General features: G+C 41.7%; 1 protein-coding gene across 5 annotated transcripts in view; it reads left to right on the top strand.

The window, feature by feature from the left end:
- Positions 1–19,557, top strand: part of ATPSCKMT (ATP synthase c subunit lysine N-methyltransferase) — a 73,134-nt gene that overhangs the window by 14,986 nt on the left and 38,591 nt on the right. Inside the window, exon 1 of one of the 5 annotated variants that reach the window (XM_072412009.1) lies at positions 9,745–9,843. The exons of the other annotated variants lie outside the window; for them this stretch is intronic. The gene's annotated coding sequence lies outside the window, so the exon portion shown is untranslated. Of the gene's footprint in view, positions 1–9,744; positions 9,844–19,557 lie in introns of those variants that run through there. 5 annotated transcript variants of the gene reach the window in all.

The raw sequence follows: 19,557 nt of genomic DNA on the forward strand, positions 1-19,557 counted from the left end.
TCATGGTTTTTTGAATATGGAGTATGAATGTTAATATTTTATTATGCTATTTTATTAAAAGATGGTAAACTGAATTGATGGAAATGCAATTTATTACTGCCTGAAAAGTCCCATGTACCTGTTTGCTGCCTTGGATATTGTAACCTAACATTTTTTCTTTTGCCTGTCTTGGTAACGATTCATAGCAAAAAACGCAAGGCAGTTGGGTTTATTTTTAAAAAATTAGATTATATTCTTTTACAATAGTTTTGTTATATGGTCAATATTTTGTATTATAAGTACTTTTAATTTATTTTTGCCTGTAGGGTGTGTTTATACATCTTTCTTAAGTGAAGTTAATCCTATTTTCGTAACTTTTTTTTCTCGGGATTCACTTTTATTAAAATTTCAGAGTTGCTGGTTGAAACTTCTTAAGCTTTTCTTTAGTTTTAAAATTACATTTTTATTGAGATACAACCAACATTATACAAATAATACAAAAATACATAGTTAAAATTGAAAGAACATGAATACAACATCAAACCGCATAAACTGCTATGAACATTGTAAAGCCAGCGGTACCTCAATTTGCAAAACACATAGTATTAGAGGGAAAACATAAAAACAAGTACGCTACCAAACCTAAACTAGGGAAGGAGGGGGGGGGGAAGGGGAAAGAGAAGTGTTGAGAATGGATGAAGAAGGGTGGGGGGAAAATCCAAAGGTGCAAAACTCCAGTCAAATTTTTGGAGACAGGAAGTAAAAAAAAACTGCAATGAGCAGAAGGCGTATGGGTTAGACACTTTGGCTACTATATGGCAGTGTGTCAAAACTATGTACTCCAGAGTAGTGCTAAACTGGATCATATAGAACCAAGTCTGAGTAAATTTTTCAAGATTATCAGAGCCAGCAGATATCAAATCCTCCAATTTGTAGATATCAGCCACTCTATTCAACCATTGGGCTACTGAAGGAGGTTTGTCATCCTTCCAGCAGGACGGTATGCAAGCCTTTGCGGCGTTCAAGAGATGCTGAAGGAGGGAGCGTTTATTTTGCTTAACTGACATGCCAGAAATATGGAGCAACAACAACTTTGGTCTACCCATTATATATACTGAACTAAGCTGGTGGGTTAGGGTGGCCCCGGCCTCCCAGAAAGAAGGCAATTTCAGGCATTCCCAAAATATATGCAATAGAGAGCCCATATCAGCTTGGCATCTCCAGCACAAATCATTAGTGTGAGGAAGAGTTCTGTACCACCTCGAAAGTATCTTGTAGTTGATCTCTTGGTATTTAATACTGATGGAAGCTTTGTGGCAAAAATACGTTTGATTACGTTGAGCTTCTGTAAACTGAAGCCCTAGATTTGATTCCCACTTGGCTACAAAGGGGGGTGCAACAGAGGCCTGTTCCAGAAAGCTGACATCTGTATGCAAATGATAGCGTGCCCTGTGTAGCCGCCTGGGAAGCACACAAGGATTCCAAGGGCAAAAGAGTACATGACCATTGAGATGGATGCAGTAATGACCGCAAGAAATATGTGAGCTGTATGTGTACGTGACAGGCATTTATTGCTGGTAGATCGTTGTCAGCTTGCAAGTCTAGTAGGGAGATCCAAGGCCCATCCCTAATAAAATTCATAGCACAGAATATACCGTTCTGGAGCCAGGTCTCAGGGTCGTTAACACTAGTAAAAAAATCAGGATGGCCTATGATCAGAGAGAGCCGGGATGGATAAGGTTCAACCCCGCTAGACTTGAGGTACTTGGTGAGCACAGTAAGGGTGAGTCCAACCACAGGATGTTGAAGCGCATTTGACTCGGCAGTAATAGGTGCCCATAATAAGGTATCGATCGAAAAGTCTATCATCTCATTTTCTAAATTCACCCATAGCTTTAAGTGGCTATTACTGCACCAATCAATAAGCCTGTTTGTCACAATACCTGTCGGTTCCCACAGCGGCCCCTGCTAAATTGTACTGCTGCATCCCCTGCCTGAGTACCCGGCCGAGCTACCAAACGCAGCACTCGCTCTTTGTCTCTGACTGACAGAACATGTAGCACTTCCTGTTCTGCTCACACTGACAAAGCATGGGGAGGAGGATTTACTTAAAGGGGCAGAGGCTATTTATTCTCAGCAGTAATGGCGGCTTTGCACCAGCTACCTTGATACGCTGCTCGTGATTCCTTTGTGATTTCTGACATGACCTGTGCCTGGAACCTTACTCTGCCTGGAACCTGACCTTGCCTGTCTGCCGCCTGCCCTGACCTGTGCCTGGAACCTGACTTTGCCTGTCTGCCGCCTGCCCTGATCTGTGCCTGGAACCTAACTGCATCTGCCTGCCACCTGTCCCTACACTGAGGCCGCTCCAGCCTTACTCCTCAGGTAGGGTGACCCCAAGGGTCACGACTTGGTGACCCCAGCAGCAAAGAGCCCAGTAGCTTCCTGGCTACTGGCCTATCACCCCTTGCGAGGTGCCTGGGTGAAGTCCTGGTGTCACTTAGACTTCGTGCCTTGGGTGATCCTGTGCTACCTGACACTGTTATTGTATACCGCTTGATGGTATATCACAGGGTCTGGGAATGCGATCCCACCCGAGGCTATGGGAAGTCTCAACACTTTGACGCTCAGCTGTGGGTTATCTGGGTGCCAGATAAATTTTGTAATTTCTGACCGAAAGGTGGACAATATGCTGGACGAAACATCTTTAAGATGTTACACCTCCCAAACCAAGTACATTTTAAAATAAATTTTTTGTCTCCATTTCTGGAGAACTTTCTGCATAGGATTGAGAAGTGGAATTAAATTGTACACTACCACTTTAAAGAGGTTTGCTTGGGATTTGAGTGCCCAAGTATTTGATCGAGGAGGTGGCCCATTTGAAAGGAAAATTGGGTGACAATGAGCTCTACACAGTATAAGAAAGTGGAAACATTTAAAGCCTCTGATATCTGAAGGTTGATTTTATATTTAGACAGGTTTTTGTAGTTTTGGAGTCCCTGTAAAAGGTTTCGGAGCGTTGTCGTAGGGGAGGAAATGTCTTTCCTGTGCAAACTCCCGCAATATTAACATTTGCGTGTATGTGCTGCAGAAGGGGCTCAATTGTAAGAACAAAATGAAAGGGAGAGAAGACATCCCTGTCTCGTTCCATTTGTGATCTGAAAGGGCTATGATAATTCTTCACTACCCCGACTTGTACAGTACAACGCCTGGATCCACTGCAAGTAGCGCAATGTAAGACCAATGTGCTGCAACGTCAGGCGCAAAAATAACCAGTCTACCCTGTCAAACCCCATCTCTGCGTCCGTGGAGAGGAGCATCAGCTGGATGTTACGAGACCTGGCATAGTCAATTAAGTTTGGTGAGGAACCCACTTTGATCAGGGTGAATAATGCTATTCGGGATGGGAGCTAATCTGTGAGCCAATATACCAGCAAATAATTTCAAAACACAAGCGAAATTGGCCGATAACGAACACAATTACAGAAATGTCTGCTAAAAAGGTATCCAGGGTAGGTTGATGACCATGCACTATTTCATTAAAGATGTCTACCATATAAGGGCCAATAGTACCGAAGTATTTTTTATAGTATGCTAAAGTAAGCCCATCACTCCCTGGAGCTTTACCAGAAGCAACCCTCGAGATTTCCGATTGCAATTCTTCCAAAGTAGTAGGTTTATCTAGCAGTTCAACTACTTTAGGTGAGATAGTGGGGAGACCAGATTCGTTAAGATGGCCTGCAATTTTGGTCCTCTTGGAATCCAGGCTTATGCCATCGGATTCTGGGGAGATATTATAAAGGTGAATGTAATATGTGTGAGAAGATTGCGCTATATTCTGATATAGCGCAATCTTTTCACATGTTTTACAATCACCTTTATAATATCTCCCCAGGATCCTATGCCACAAGCATCGTACCGCTATTCCCACGTCATTTTTTATACTCCGTATGCACATTAAAGCTTGCTTGGGTTTAAGGGCGTATGCTAACCAGAGTGGTTGGCGTGTTCATAGTAATTTCACCTACATTGAAGTAGTTGTCATTTGACCTTATCACGGTTCAATGCATTGATTTGCTCACGCTTCTCTAGAAGTTTGGCTTCAATATCTGGCAATTGCTGCCATTTGTATCTAGTTTCCAGGTGATATAACTCAGCAATAAGGTTGACAAGTTTCTCACTCTTGGCCATCTTAAGCCTACTACTATGTTGGATAAAAAGGCCCCTGATATAGCACTTATGGGCCTCCCACACATCAAAGGGGTTGACAGTCGATCCGGCATTTTGCATGAAAAATTTACGGAGCTCCTGTTTAATCCTAGTGGAGGCATCCGACGCATCCAGCAACAAGTCATTTAACCTCCAGATCACTGGCTTAGTGAAGTGAACTGAAGAGCAGACCCATAACGAGACCGGTGCGTGGTCTGAGAAGGAAATCACTCCAATATGGGATATGTGCACTAGAGGAATGGCGCTGTGTGATATTAGAAATTAATTCCCGAGTATGTTTTATGCAGCGGAGAGTGGAAAGAGTAGGGCGCAAGGGTGCTAAATCCACCAGACATAAACCAACTGATGTTCTGGTAACAAGATTTGCAACTTCTTATGGAACAAGAAATGGGAGGTGCGATCGACCCTCTGATACATCTTGTAATGAGTTGAGCGTCAGGTTGAAATTTCCACCAAAAATAACAGTGCCCTTCAGCAACAGCACTCCTTTCAAGAAGGAAATCTGATTTGGTATTTAGTAGGTAAACATTTACAAGTTTAAACAACTGAGATTATTTTTCCCTGCACTATAAGGAATCTACCCAATGGGTCAGATTTCAAAGTGAGGAGGGACCATGGAATGGATTTTTTCAGAAGCATGCTTAAACCACTGGATTTAGAATCAGGAGAGAAGCTATGGTAGCCTAAGTGGAACTGTCTGTTACACAAGTTAGGTATTTTATCATGCTTAAAATGTGTCTCTTAAATTAGGGCAACAGGGTCTACATATATTGTTAAACACAATTGATCTTTTAGTTGGTGAGATCAAGCCTTGAAGATTAATTAGGGGGGAATTGGAGTGTCACTGTCAGGGAGTAAAGCTATCAAAATTAGGGTGAGTTTACCTGTGGACCTGAGGGAAAGTAAAGGAAGCGGAGGGGGGGGGGGGGAAGAGTAAGGAGACTGGAGAAAGTTAACCAAGTAGGTCTGCAGTAATAGGCATCAGTATTCAGTACAAATACCAGGGTCTCTTATTGAGAGCGAGTAACCTATGTGGGGGAAGTGTAAACAATGGCGTACAGAACAGGAGGCCTTAAAACAGTTAGGAACAAGGGGGTGAATAAATGTAAAACGCAGCATGGGTGCATGTGACACCTGCAAATTACATGACCACAACATTAACAGTAGATATAGGAGAGTAGCAACCCAATGTGGAAATAGTAATACGTAGACAAGAAAGAACTAGGCTATATTTGACATGACAGTGGTGTAACTATAGTACTTATAAATGTAGATGAGCTATGACCTAACATAAGGATATCCGTAGGCATGACAAGAGACTGCACCTCATAAAACTTAGCAAATTTAAAATGGTAATACTGGGATCATATCACATGCTTATGTATGTGAGAGCTGACCCATCATAAGGGTGTCAAAAGTCAGGGTAAAAAGGCGTACCTCAAAAACCTATATATCAGTGACATTGACAGGGCACATATTGTAAGAAAATAACCTAGCTCAAAAATGTCAAAGGGTATAGCTAAAAGCACACCACCTAAGACTAGGTAATAATAAACATGACAATGGTATGATCACAGTGCTTGTAGAGGTAGATGGGGAGAGTAGTGGCCTAACATAATGATAACCGTAGGTAAGGCAAAGGAGCACACCTCATAAGACTGAGCAAATTTAGACAAGGTAACAATGTGATCATATCGCATCTATATTTAGACTAGTGTTGACTCATCATAAAGGTGGCAATAGTCAGTGCACAAAGGCATACCTCCAAAAACTGAGCAATACCAGTCATGGCGGTAATGTAAGCAAAGTACTTACAGTTAAGTCTGAGTCCAATAAAAATTTGACACATAGTTCCTTATTTAATAAAGTTCTCCAAAGCCGGAGAGGATACATTTTCATCAGTGAAGCTGGATCTGGTCCGGATTGAAAACATTTGCTAACAAATGCCAGATTACTTTTGGGAAATCCATCCCAGGTTTGCTGAATCACCCAGATTCACTGGTAAAAGTGTATTCTCTCCAGCCTTGGAGAGGTTTTATAAATCAGGGACATACAGAAAGCAGACATATAGACACATAGAGAAAATGTACCTCAAAAAAATGAGCAATATGTGATCTGACTTTATGGGAGACATATTATGTGTAAGAACAAAATATTGGCCTGGCCTTAGGATGCCGATAGACCTAAAAAAAAACACCTTATAAAGCTGAGCAATGTCTAAAACCAAGCAAATGTGTTATGATATGGACCTATCCAGATGGCAGCCATGTGTATAACAAAGTAGAGCACCTCATAAAACTGAGTAACGTCTAACATGGCAGTGATACATACATAGCATATGCATAAAAACATTGACCCAACATGTTTCATGTGTCAATTTACATTTTAGAAAAAAAAATGCACCTCCTAAAACTGAGCAAATTAAAAACAGGAGATGTATGACTATATATCACCATTCCTGGAGGTAAACCGGACCTTGAGGTCAGTAAGGCATCCCATACAAAGAGTACCACAAACGATCTGCTGCAATAAAGAAACGCACAGAGTCAACTCGTAAGTAAGATGTACTTGTGGGTTCAAGATTTTGGTAGGTGTTCGTTCATTTCAGGAAGAAGTTTCTAGCAGCATTGAGTGATGTAAGCCTGGAGGGTACAGTCATCGGGTCGTCCAAACATTCTAACCAGTTCGGTACTGAAATGGGGTTGGCGTCAAGGGATTCAAAAAAGGCCGACAGAGAGCGAAGGTTGCATTTGAGTGCTGATATGATATAGTGAAATGGGTGACCCCACCGATAATTGGCTGCATTCGCAGTAATAAGGTCCAGCAAAGGCCGCAGCATTCTCCTCATGCATAAGGTCCAGCTAGACACATCCGGGAATAGCAGGATCTGCGCCCCATCAAAATCAATATGACCTTTCTGCAAACTTTGCACAGGATTTTTTCCTTAACTGTGTAGTAGTGGATCCAACAAAGGACGTCCCTTGGATGGTCGCCAGTGTTTCTCCTTCCCGGACCCGCTCAATGCACACGATCTAACTCTGTGTGATCTCCAATTAGTCTATCCAATGCCAGATTCAAAATAGCCTGTGCTGTGGCCCTTAAATCTAGGTTTGTTGTGGACTCTGGTAAGCCTCTAATCCTCAAGTTGTTGCGGCGTCCCCTGTTCTCCTGGTCCACCACCTGCAGAGCTATGGAGGTTAGTAGTGATCTTACTTATATTAGTGAGGTCGTCAATCTGAGATGCAGCCTGTGTGGAGGAAGTCTCCAGAACCGACATTTTGCAGGCTTTTGCAGTGATATGTTGCTGAGGTGTTTCCATCTCTCTCCTCATGGTACCTTCTATGCGAGTGACCAGGGTTTGCATGTCTTCCTTAGTTGGCAGGAGGAGCAGAAGATCCCGGTAGTCATGCAGTGCCTGGTGCGAGGAAGAAGAGGCCGACGAAGACCCAGCTGCAGCCATTAAACGAGGTGAGGCTGGAGATGGAGCAGGACGAAGGTTCACCGGAACACAGGTGAGTGTGAAAAGTGTCCTCCAGAGCTGGATCAGCAGTGTCTGGGCCATCTTGGTCGATGCTTGTCCCGCGGTCTCAATGCAGTCAGTCGGGAAAAATGTAAACCCGATCAGGCGTCTAACTCAATCCCTTGGGCTTCTTTTGTTTAGACATGGGGTGGGAGGCAACGACCCTTGATGACTGACAAAATTAGCCCGTGCAGCCATGGAGCTCCTAAAATGCACTGCCCGGTTGTCCCGGACTGCGTTGTCCAGGACAACGTCGAGGTGTCACCACGTGTTGCTGCTCTCTGGAAGGGATGGTAAGGTGTGGTGAACCCCAATGGGAAATAAGTCCAGGGAGTCAGGGTCTGCAGTAAACCAGGGTGCTCCTTTACTGGAGGAATTCAGGTACAAAACAATACAGGGTAGGCATTAGGCTGGCTTCTCCAGTCTCCTCCCTGGCAGAAGAAGGGTTTGATGCTGAGGAAAGGCCTGAGCTAGCTGTCCTTCTTTCTCTTCAGAAAGCTGGTACCGTGGTCCAAGGCTGGTGATCCAGGGTCTGTGGCAGCGTATCCCCATCTCAGTGTCTTCTTCTGGTCACTCAGTAGTCTGGCAGTGTCTCCTCTTTCAAGCACTGGTCCCTAACTTCAACACACTAGGGGCTCTTACTGCACTCCTTATATACAGTTTTTGCTAGACTAGAACCTTCTAGAGGGTGGAGTGGAGAAGCTCAGCACAAACAGATACTTTGTTTCTGCTCCCGTCTGGTATAGACTTACATTAGAACTTCAATGATACCCAATTGCAAGGATACAGCAGGTTTTCCAGACAAAAACAAGTTTCCAGACATATCAACAGAGCTACAACCAGACATTTTAAAGGTCAGGCTGTCTGCTTTTTGCTGGTAAACAAGTCTGGATTTTTCCCTCCAAAACATGGTGGTAAACAATGTCTGTTTTTTTCCCTCCAAAACATAGTCTTCTTTAAACCCTATGTTGTGCTGTGGAAAATTACCAGCTTTTCTAATAGTCTTTCAGTATTAATTAACCCTTTCCACAGAGCCATGTAAATATAGTGATAATGAACTGGATATATATTACAACACATAAAATGCAATTACATAGTATTAAACAGTGCAAGTTAACCATTTTAGGTGAAATAAAGTAAGAAGTTTTACCTTTACATAGGGGAAATAGGCAAATATCCACAAATGTCCAAATGTCAACGTACTCCCTGCTCCAGGGCACTACATATATTGTGTGTATGTATATATATATATATATATATATATATATATATATATATATATATATTTGGGGCAGGTAGGTTCCCACCCTGATAAAGGGTCTGGTTTAAAAAGTAAGAGGAGGGACCCCACTCATTTATTTTTATTTGATATAGAAAAAAAAGAGAAACATTAGTTACCATTAACTTACTGTTACCATTCATTTATATTGTAATATTTTGTTACCCACGCCATTATAATACAATCGGTTTTCATGCAGTGTAATGCATAAATGTGTGAAAGTGTCACAAACTATTCTAATTTAAAAACCTATTGTATGTGCAAGCATTGGGATGCTAATGACAAATAGTTTTTTGCATATAACAAACCGTGATTGCCATATAAATGTTGTTTTGTTCCCTTTACCATTGCAATACCAATGTATTCATATTGTTCCTTTTTTTCTTCTTTTTTTGTTTTATTTTTAACTAACTGCAATAATAATATTTACAATTATTCATTCTGTACACTAAAACACATTGTTGCCTTGTTTGTCTCAATCTGTAACACACACATATGTCAATTTCTCTTATTATTGTAATTGCATTGTGTAACTCAATAAAAATAAGTAAAAACATTTTTTTTGAGAATTCCAGTGGCAATACTTTTGTTCAAGGGATTTGCTAGTACTATAAAGCATCAGTGCCTAACAATAGCCTATATTTAAAAATCTTATAAAGCCTATATTTAAAAATCTAATCCTGCCTATATTTTAACTATAATTTTGGACAAAATGACATGCTTTTTTTCTTTTAGGACATTGTCCCACGGGTTTCCCATAAATCCGCATCAATTATAGTGCCAATTCAACCTGGAATTCTGACTTTTCTATTGGTTACATCTTAAAATGTCATCTGTAAGTAAAAATGCCTGTACAACAAATCCAAGCAATTTTGAAGAATTAGTTTAAGAAGGTTTGATGGGTACTGTGCAGAGCTCAGTATCACCCAATTTTGCCTTCAGATGGGCCACCTCCTCAATATATTTGGGCACTCAAATGCCAGGACAACTCTCCCAAGTAGTGGAGAGTATCATTTTATTCCACTTCTCAACACTTTTCGGAAAGATCTGCAGAAATGGAGAGAAAAACATTTACTTGGTTTGGGGGGTGTAAAATTTTGAAGATGAACATCATGCCGAGATTGCTTTACCTCTTACAGAACTTACCTGTTCATATCCCGTCCAGTATCTTGACCACCTTTCGGTCAAAATTTACAAAATTTATTTGGCACCCAGATAACCTGTGGTTGAGCCTCCATGTGTTGAGACTCCCCAAATCCTCTGGTTGGATGGCATTTCCTGATCCAGTGACATACCATCAAGCGATGCATAATAATAGGCTTATTGATTGGTGCACTATACGCCACTCAACCGGGTGAACTTAGAAAATTAGATGATAGTTTTTTCAATACCTTGCCATGAGCACCCAATACAGCCAAGGCCAATGCACTTAAACATCCTCTGGTTGGACCCACCTTCTCAGTGCTCACCAAGTGCTTCAAGTCTAGTGGGGTTGAACCCTATCCATCCCCGCTTTTTCCGCTCAAAGGCCACCCTGACTTTTCTACCAGCAGGAACGACCCTGTTTTTATGGCCTGGCTCCAGCATGGTATTTTTGTGCTAAGAATCTTATTAGGGATGGGTCTTGGATCTCCCTATTAGACTTGCAAGTTTACAATGACATACCAGTATTAAACGTCTGGTGCCATATACAGCTTTCATATTTCTTGCGGTCATTACCGCATCCATCTCAATTCTTACATACTGTTTTACCCTTGGATTCTCTGTGTGCTTCCCAGTCGGCAGTTTGGCCACAAAGCTTCCATTAGTAATTATTACCAAGAGATTAACTATAAGGTACTTTCAAGGTGGTACAGAACTCCAACAAAGTTAGCCAAATTGTTCCCTCATATTAATGATTTGTGCTGGAGGTGCAAATCAGGTACCTGATCTTTATTGCATATTGTCACGGTCCCTTCCGTGACTAAGGCTAGAAGAACTGTGATACCAGCTACACGTGAGGTTATCTGACAGTCTCTTTGTTTTTGCTTGTTTCTGTGTTGTTGTTTGTAATGACCACACCCCTTGTATCAGCTGCAGCTGGTGGTCATTACTGCTCCTCCATTTAGTCTGGCCTCACACTTCATGCTATGCAGTTGATATTCACTTCTGGGATGTGAAGAGCTGGTGTGTTGTCCTCTTCAGGGTTCCTGCTCCTCCATTTGCTATTTAAAATAAGTTGAACTACTTTTGGTGTTTTGTTGTTCTTTTGTTGTTACTAGGCCTCAGGGAGATGCTGGTTCTTTCATCAGGGAAAGAACCAGTAGTCTCAAGCCCAGTAACTATTCCTAGGGCAATTCAGGGCTACTAGGGCCTAGGTTCCAGTGTATGAATATTCCCACCTTCAGGGGATATTCAGAGCCTTTGAAGGCCTAGTCCCTGGTAATTATTCTATGTTTTCCTCCCCTCCTCATTATCCGTGACACATATATTCTGGGAATGCCCGAAATTGTCCACCTTTTGGGAGACCGTGGCCACCCTGACCTACCAGTTTAGTTCAGTGGATATCAGGGGTAGACCAGGGTTGGCGTTGCTCCATATTTCCAGCATGTCGATCAAGCAATACAAATACTCTCTCCTGCAATACTTCTTAAACGCCTCAAAGGCTTGTATACCATCCTGCTGGAAAGATGACAACCCTCCTACCATAGCTTATGGGTTGAATAGAGTGGCTGATATCTACAAAATGGAGGATTTTATATCTGCTGGTTCTGATAATCTTGAAAAATTCACTTGGTACTATTGGATTCAGTTTAGCACTACACCAGAATACATAGCCTTGACAGGTTGCCCTATAATGAAGTGCCTAGCCCCTGCGTTTTCTGACAATTGTAGCTAATTGCTAGGCGTGTTGTGCCTGTGGACTCATCCCTCCCTGTTTTCCCCTGATGTAATGTATAATGTAAAATTGAGGTACCGCCGGTTTCGCGCTGTGTTGGATATTTTTTTTTTGTCTGTATTACAATCAAATGAAGGGACTTTTTAGGCACATATTATAAGGGATAATCAAAAAATAACTTTCTTTATAGATTAAAAACAAGTGAAAAATCACAGATAATTTAAAAAAAACATCTTCCATTGTAATGTGGCCTCGCATAGTTAGATGGAATCATAATTCGACGCTCTTCGCAGGTATCGCCCGCTTCTTTAGGAAATGTATCGAGACCTAATAATACAACAATTTCGCTATCTTTAATTTCACAGAATATCATTTTAGTAAATATCATTATTATAATTTATTTATCCTACCAATTAGGAATAGGAACACATAAACATCACCACTCCAGGTCTCCTTCAATAGATTACATGGGGGTCAAAAAAGTCTCAGAACAGCATAGTCAGAGCAGCACAATGGGAATCTCAAAATATATATCCAGTATCACCTGGAAACATGCAAATGATATCGAATAATTAAAGTATTTTAACACCCTTTATGTATAATAAATATATTTTACATATTGTATTCAAATGTAAACTTCACCTTAGTAACCCATAATAGATAATTTATTCAAGAGATCTGTAATGATTCATAATTATAGATAAAAACACATGTAAGGGCATATTAGTCTTAACTATTTACAAGTGATTCCTATCAACAAAGTTGGTAGGTTTTTTGTGTATGTGTGCTGGAGATACATATGTAGATGATTGCAGCTTTTTAAAAAAAATGTAACTTTTTATTGAGACATAACCAGGTTCAGAAAATATATAACCGTGTAATATTTGACCACAGTAAAAAATAAACAGTTAAATCAACGCAAGCCATAAGAACAATACAATGGTGGATAAAAAACAAATTACTTCCAAACCTGTAACCAAGGATATCTCTGTGACATTTTACAACTATAGTAGGGTCAAAAAGAGGGAGTGAAACAGGGTGGGGGAGGGGGAAGATGAGAAGAAGAAAAGGAGGACAGGTAGGGGGAGGGGTAGCACAGGTACTGCAGCATTGTCCAACAAACTATTCCTTGACACATACAGCCAAGAGTTGAGGGTCAAATAAAACTTGATCCCCTTGGATCTACAGATCTTTGAGGACAGAGTGGCGAAGGCAGGGGTGGTGAACTGCATCCAATAGAACCAGGTAGTATTAAACTTCTCGGATGTCCCAGAATCAGTAGTCATCATGTCTTCCATATGATATATGTCTTTAACCCTATTAAGCCAATGACCAACTGATAGTGTTTCACTTTTCCAATTAGAGGGAATGCATGCTTTAGCAGCATTTAATAAATGTCTCGGCAAAGATGTTTTATAGCGTTTTTTTGACATGTCTAGCGGAGATGGAAAAGACTGGACTCCGTGAGAGTGGACATATTTGTTACCTAATAAATTCAGCCTTGAAGGCAGTGAGTGTGTTTAGAGGAACTCTCACCGGGTGGGCGAGAAGAAAGTACAGCAACCAAGGCAATATATTCATCTTTAGAATATTGCACCTCCCAAACCAGGTAAAAGTTTTCTGCCTCCATCTATGAAGGTCTCTACGGAATTGATTAAGCAATGGGACGAAATTCAGCTCAACCACATTTGCAAGCTTGTCAGAAAGCTGGGTACCCAGGTATGTTATAGAGGATGTAGCCCATTTAAATGGGAAGTTAGCAGATAGGATCCTGTATTCTACCTGGGGAATGGACACATTTAAGGCTTCTAATTTCTGTAAAGTAATTTTGTAGTTTGATACTTCAGCGTATTTGTCCAATTCTGTGAGTAAATTTGGAACAGATATATGTGTTTAACAGAGGTAAAAGAACAGATCATCTGCGTGGGCAGCGCCTTTGTGCTCCACTGGACCTATTTTGACACCTTTTATATTTACATTGGAACGAATATTATGCAGAAATGGTTCTATAGTAAGAATGAAAAGAAGCTGTGAAAGAGGGTAGCCCCATCTCGTTCCATTCAAAATATCAAAGACCTCAGACAATTCTCCATTGACTCTAATTCTTGCAGATGGCACGGTGTATAATGCTTTATTCCACCTCTGGAGACCCTCAGGAAGACCCAGATGCCTGCACCGTCGCCTGAAGGAACTGCCAAGTAACTCTGTCGAACGCCTTTTCTGCATCCGTAGATAGGAGCAGCAAAGGTATTCTTTTTGAGTGGACAAAATCAATACTGTTCAGCGTTCTGATCGTATTATCCCTGGCTTCGCAGTGTGGAAGAAATCCAGTCTGGTCAGGGCCAATTATTTCGTTGAGCACAGGGGCCAGTCTGTGGGCTAGGAGGGCAGTGAAAAGTTTGAGATCACAGTTTAGAAGAGAGATTGGCCGATAACTGGAGCATGATTGCGGGTCTTTATCAGGCTTCAGTATTACTGAAATGTGTGCTGACAGTGTGTCGGGCAGTGGCAGATGTCCCTGGGCTATGGCGTTTTAAGTGTTAACTAGGTGGGGGCCAAGAGTATCCAAATATTTCTTAAAGTAGGTCAGGGTGAACCTGTCCGGGCCCGGTGCCTTTCCCGAAACAGCTCAGGATACAGCTGATTGGAGCTCTGCAAAGGTGATTGGCAGATCCAGTACAGCACTAGTATCAGCTGACACCTGTGGAAGCCTTGAAGATAATTTATAGCTCGGGCTAAGCCGGGATTCCCCCGACCATCACCAGAGCCCAGGGAGAGATTGTAAAGGTAGTGATGAAAAGATCTGAAGGATTAGGCAATGTCAGAGTTAGCGTGCACCACATTATCCGCTGCGTCTTTGATACTGAGAATATACATCATGGCCTGCTTCTCCTTACTCGCATTAGCTAGTGTTCTCCTGCAGTGCCCTGAATTTTCATATTAATAACAATGGCACCTAAGGAATTGGGACTTAGCTTTACAGTACAGGTCATTAATTTGCTTATGAACGCTCAGTAACTGAGCCTCTATGTTATCATCATGCTGGGCCTTATGTTGGATCTCTAATTGGTGTACTTCCTTCAGAAGGGAGTTCAGTTTCTCTCACCTCTGCCTTTTCAACCTGCTTCCCTGATGGACAAGGAGGCCCCTGGTGTAACACTTATGGGCTTCCCATACATAGAATGGGTTCTCTGTGGAATCTTTATTGACCGAGAAGAAAGTTTCAATTTCCTCTCTCAGCTTTGCTGAGAATTACGGCGTCTCCAGCAGATCATTAGGTCTCCAGGTGGCATACTTCACCACAGTGTGGGTAACCTTTATCGTAATAGATATGGGGGCATGATCTGAAAATGAGATGACACCAATATCTGAAGATTGTATTTGAGGAAGGGAGTGATGGGATACAAGAAAATAGTCTATTCTAGAGTAAGACTTGTGGGCTGACGAGTAAAAGTTATAATCTTTGGTGTTGGGATGATGAATCCTCCAAACATCAACCAACTGATGATCATGGAGAAGCGTCTTGAGTCGTTTATGAAACGAGAGAGGTAGATGGGAACGTCCTCTGGACGTGTCCGCTGGTGGATGCAGCGCAGTGTTAAAGTCTCCACCCATGGGAATTGTGCCAACCTTAAATTCTTCCACTATAGCCAGAGCTTTGTCCAAAAATGAAATCTGATTGACATTGGGCAGATATAAGGTGAACTTCTGTGGGCCTACTTTCCCTTGCACTAGGAGAAATCTACCGTCTGGGTCCATCTTAACAGCACTTAGTTCCCAGGGGATAGATCTTGCTATCAGGATACTAACCCCTCTAGATTTAGAATCCGGCAAAGGACTATGATAGGTAAGTTCAAATTGTCTGTTACTCAGCTTTGGTATTTTATCTTGACGGAAATGCGTCTCTTGTATAAACGCTATATGGTATTATAGCATTTAGCCTTATGGAGATTGTAACGGGGGGGGGGGGGGGGGTTTACAGCGGTCTCGGCACTCTTTAGAGACTGGGATAGAAGGTAGGGTTTAGGGGAGTACCTATAGGGCCCAGTTGAATACTAGGACCTACACAAAGTGCAATAAAGGTCTGACTTCTCTAAGGGGCTGACTAGCCTAATGGGGGGTGAGGTAGGCAACAGAAACCCGGGCAGTGAACGCAGCTGCAGCCGCCAGAAGGGTCTATGAAAACCAAGGAAGGCCAATCAAATCAAATTGCCCAGTGTACTACTTAAAAATGTCACAAAGGAAAAAAAAAAGGTGGTATGAACACATCGCAACCAATGAACTAACCTACAGGTGTGGTATACATATATGTAGAGAATAAGATAACACATAGCATGTAGTAACCCCTCTCTGAATGATCAGGTGGTAAACCTAGAAAACTAACAGATTTGACAAGTTTATATATGGAATACAAATTGACTGGGGGGATAAGTGTAACCACATAGCGATAAATGGTCCACAGTTAGCAATACTGCCAACAGGGTCCATATTACATTATAATCCCACACAAATGTGGTACAAGCCATTTAAGTGCAATAGCAGCAAACATTTGTTATACTCATCTTCTCTTTGGGCATTAGGTTCAGTCTTAGTCCCCCTTGGGCTGGAAGATGCGATAAGTGTCCTGAAAGCAAAAGTCTCCACTCGGATACGATAGTGTTGGATCTCGTGTGCGCATGGCTCATGCATTCGGCGAAAACATTTAAAACACATTTTGCAGAGAATGAAGAATGTTTCCATGGCTGGACAACAAAGCCCAAGACCTCAGATATAAAACAAATAGGACTGTGGTGTCCAAAAAGTCAAGAGGTCGGCTTTGGAGGTAAAGAGATTATTAATGTGAGAACCAGCCTGAACCAACCAGTAATCAAGACAGGTGAGCATAGGGAATGGATCACAACTCAGTGGACGCTGGATAAATGCGTGCCCTTGCGACAGATGGCGTTGCTTGTCTTGCTCATCTCCTGGAGAAACTTGGCGCATAGACTCTGGAGGTGGTGACTAGAGGGTCCACAGAAATTTCTAGCCAGTTAGGAATTGCAATGGGTTCGGTGCCCAAGAACTCAAATAGGGCCGGCAGCTGTGCAGATGTATGAAGTGCATAATTGCATTGGGGGTATTCACAATGAGATGAAAGGGGTGGCCCCATTTGTACGAGGCTCTGTGATCCATAATGACATCTAGCGGAGGTCTCAACATGCGATGAATGTGCGAGGTGTGACCAGACCCATCAGGGTAGATAAGGATTTGCGCTCCATCAAAATCAATTGGACTCTTTTGCCAAGCTTTTCTGGTAATCTGCTCTTTAAGAACAAAGAAATGCACTCTACATATAACATCTCCAGGCCTGTCACTGTTGCTCCCTCGTCTTGGACCCACTCTATGCACTCGGTCAAGTTCAATATGTTCTCCAATGGACCGGCCTATGGTCATATTAAGTATTGTTTGCACTGTTGATTGTAAGTCTGCATTTGTTGTGGCTTCAGGGATACCTTTTAGCTGTAAGTTATTGCGACGGCCCCTATTTTCCTGGCCATCAATCCTAAATGACAAATTGGACAGTATACATTGTACTTGTGTTTGTGAAGACTCCAGTGCCGTAATCCTGTAGAGTGCTTGTGATGGGATAGTTTCTAGTGAGGTCACTTTCCCTTCAATAGATACAATATATTGCTGGAATGCATTTAGCTGCTTCTTTACAGACCCTTCAACACGGTGGACTAAGGAAGACAATTCATCCTTTGTGGGAGTGAAGTGCAGGAGAGCCTGCAGATCAGCCAGCAGCTGCAGATCAGCCGGCAGCTGCAGCTGGGAGGGGGGGGGGGGATCCCCCGTGTGAGACTGCTTTCAGTATTGGAGGGTGTGAAGGGTAGACAGGAGAGCCTGCACTAACCGAAGACTGAGATAAAGGGGGTTCTGTGCCGCCCCCCACACTGCACAAATGTAGCAGGATGATGTAGAGGAGTCTCCTGGTTTAACCACCAGCCTCACAACAGTAGACATTAAAGGGACGACGCTCAGGGGACACAGAGAGCGGATTTAGTCAAAAGCAGGCAGATGAAAATAAATTGCCTGCTTATAGGACCAGTGAACCCCAGGACTATCTACTGATAACCTAGGCAGGCGGGGGCGGTAACTGAAGAGGTTAATTTCCTCTTCAGTTACAAATTAATCTCTATATTCTTCATTTTCTTCATAGATTTGGGTTAAATTTCTTAATATCCTAAAGTCTATAGAATTGAAATTAAGCCAGTCTTTTGGAAATCTTTCTTCAACATTAGGTTCTTTATCAAGGAGGACACGATAAAATAATTTACTTGCAAAAACATGAACATCTTTGACGAATTCAAGTTTATCATATACATTGGACAGAAACTGAGGCCTAATTTTAAAACCTCTATCTCAGTTTCAGATAGACAATAATGGGAAAAATTTACTACATTTAGTGTATTGGGTGAGTGGGTAGTTTGACCGTATATTGATGGATGGACCCTATTTTTGAGGGGCCCCCTTGAACTTGTGGTGTGCCTAAAAAAGGAGAAGGAGAGATAGGAGTGTGTTTGGGAACTTTTGGTCTTGTGCCAGTATTTAAGGGCTGTGTTGAATGAGAAGGAGAGGAAGTCTGTGTAACTACTTGGGCATTAGGTTGACTAGTGCCTGATGTGTCTGACTCTGAATCTGATTTTAGTTCTTTTTGTTTTCTAGATCTTCTCTTATGTTTTAGTTTTTCTTGAACTGAGAAGTCGCCTTTTTGTCTTTATGCCTTGTTTCTGTGAGGAAGGAAAAATGGTAATGATTTTTTCTTATATGTAGAGGAAGATTGGGAGGAACTTTCTGATTCACTCCCATCCATGACATTAGAATGTACTTCCACTTTTTAATGTGAAAATCTTCGATATTGATGTTTAAATTGACCTTGCCATTTATAAGCGCTATCCGTTAAGAACGTTTTCTGGTCCCTTAGAAACTTTTTTTCTTTGTCTGATACAAGTTCTGAATTGAACTTGTCAAGATATATTTTAATTTCTGTATTTTTAGGTTCAAAAGCTAGTATTTCTGCATGGTCAGAATAGATTTTGTCGAGGTCTAATTCAACTTTTGCCAATTCCTCTTTATGATATTTGATCAAAATTTCCATGAAATGTATTGAGCATTGTTTTAAAGCATTGTCCCATTCATTCCTAATTGATGTATTGTCTTTAACATTTGGAAAGATTTGGACCCTGAGGCCAGTGGTATTGCAGTTTTCTGAAATATGTTTCTGTAGATAATTTAACCACCTGACCGTTAAACCCGACCTTGGTTCGGGTTTAAAGATTTTGCAAAAATTGATTAAACCGAACTTTGTCGGGTGGTTAAATCCCATCACTTACCTGGTCCCTGCTGTGATGATCCGTTCTGTTCCAGTGTCGATCTCTAAAAAAAAATACTCACCTTCTCCCCGCAGCTCCTCCGGACACGTCTTCTGTCTTCATCCGGGTTTCCCGGTGACGTCGCTGCATTCGTTGGTGCGGGCGGGAGACAGGGCGGGAAATTCAAATCGCTTTTTGTATTGAACTCAATACAAAAAAGCTGTATTGAGTCCAATACAAAGAAATCCTTATATAATATATATATAATTGTATTATATATATATATTATATAAGCTACTGTACAATACATTATACACTA

This window comes from Pyxicephalus adspersus, chromosome 5 (genome assembly GCF_032062135.1).
Source record: "Pyxicephalus adspersus chromosome 5, UCB_Pads_2.0, whole genome shotgun sequence".
Classification (NCBI taxonomy): Eukaryota; Metazoa; Chordata; class Amphibia; order Anura; family Pyxicephalidae; genus Pyxicephalus; species Pyxicephalus adspersus.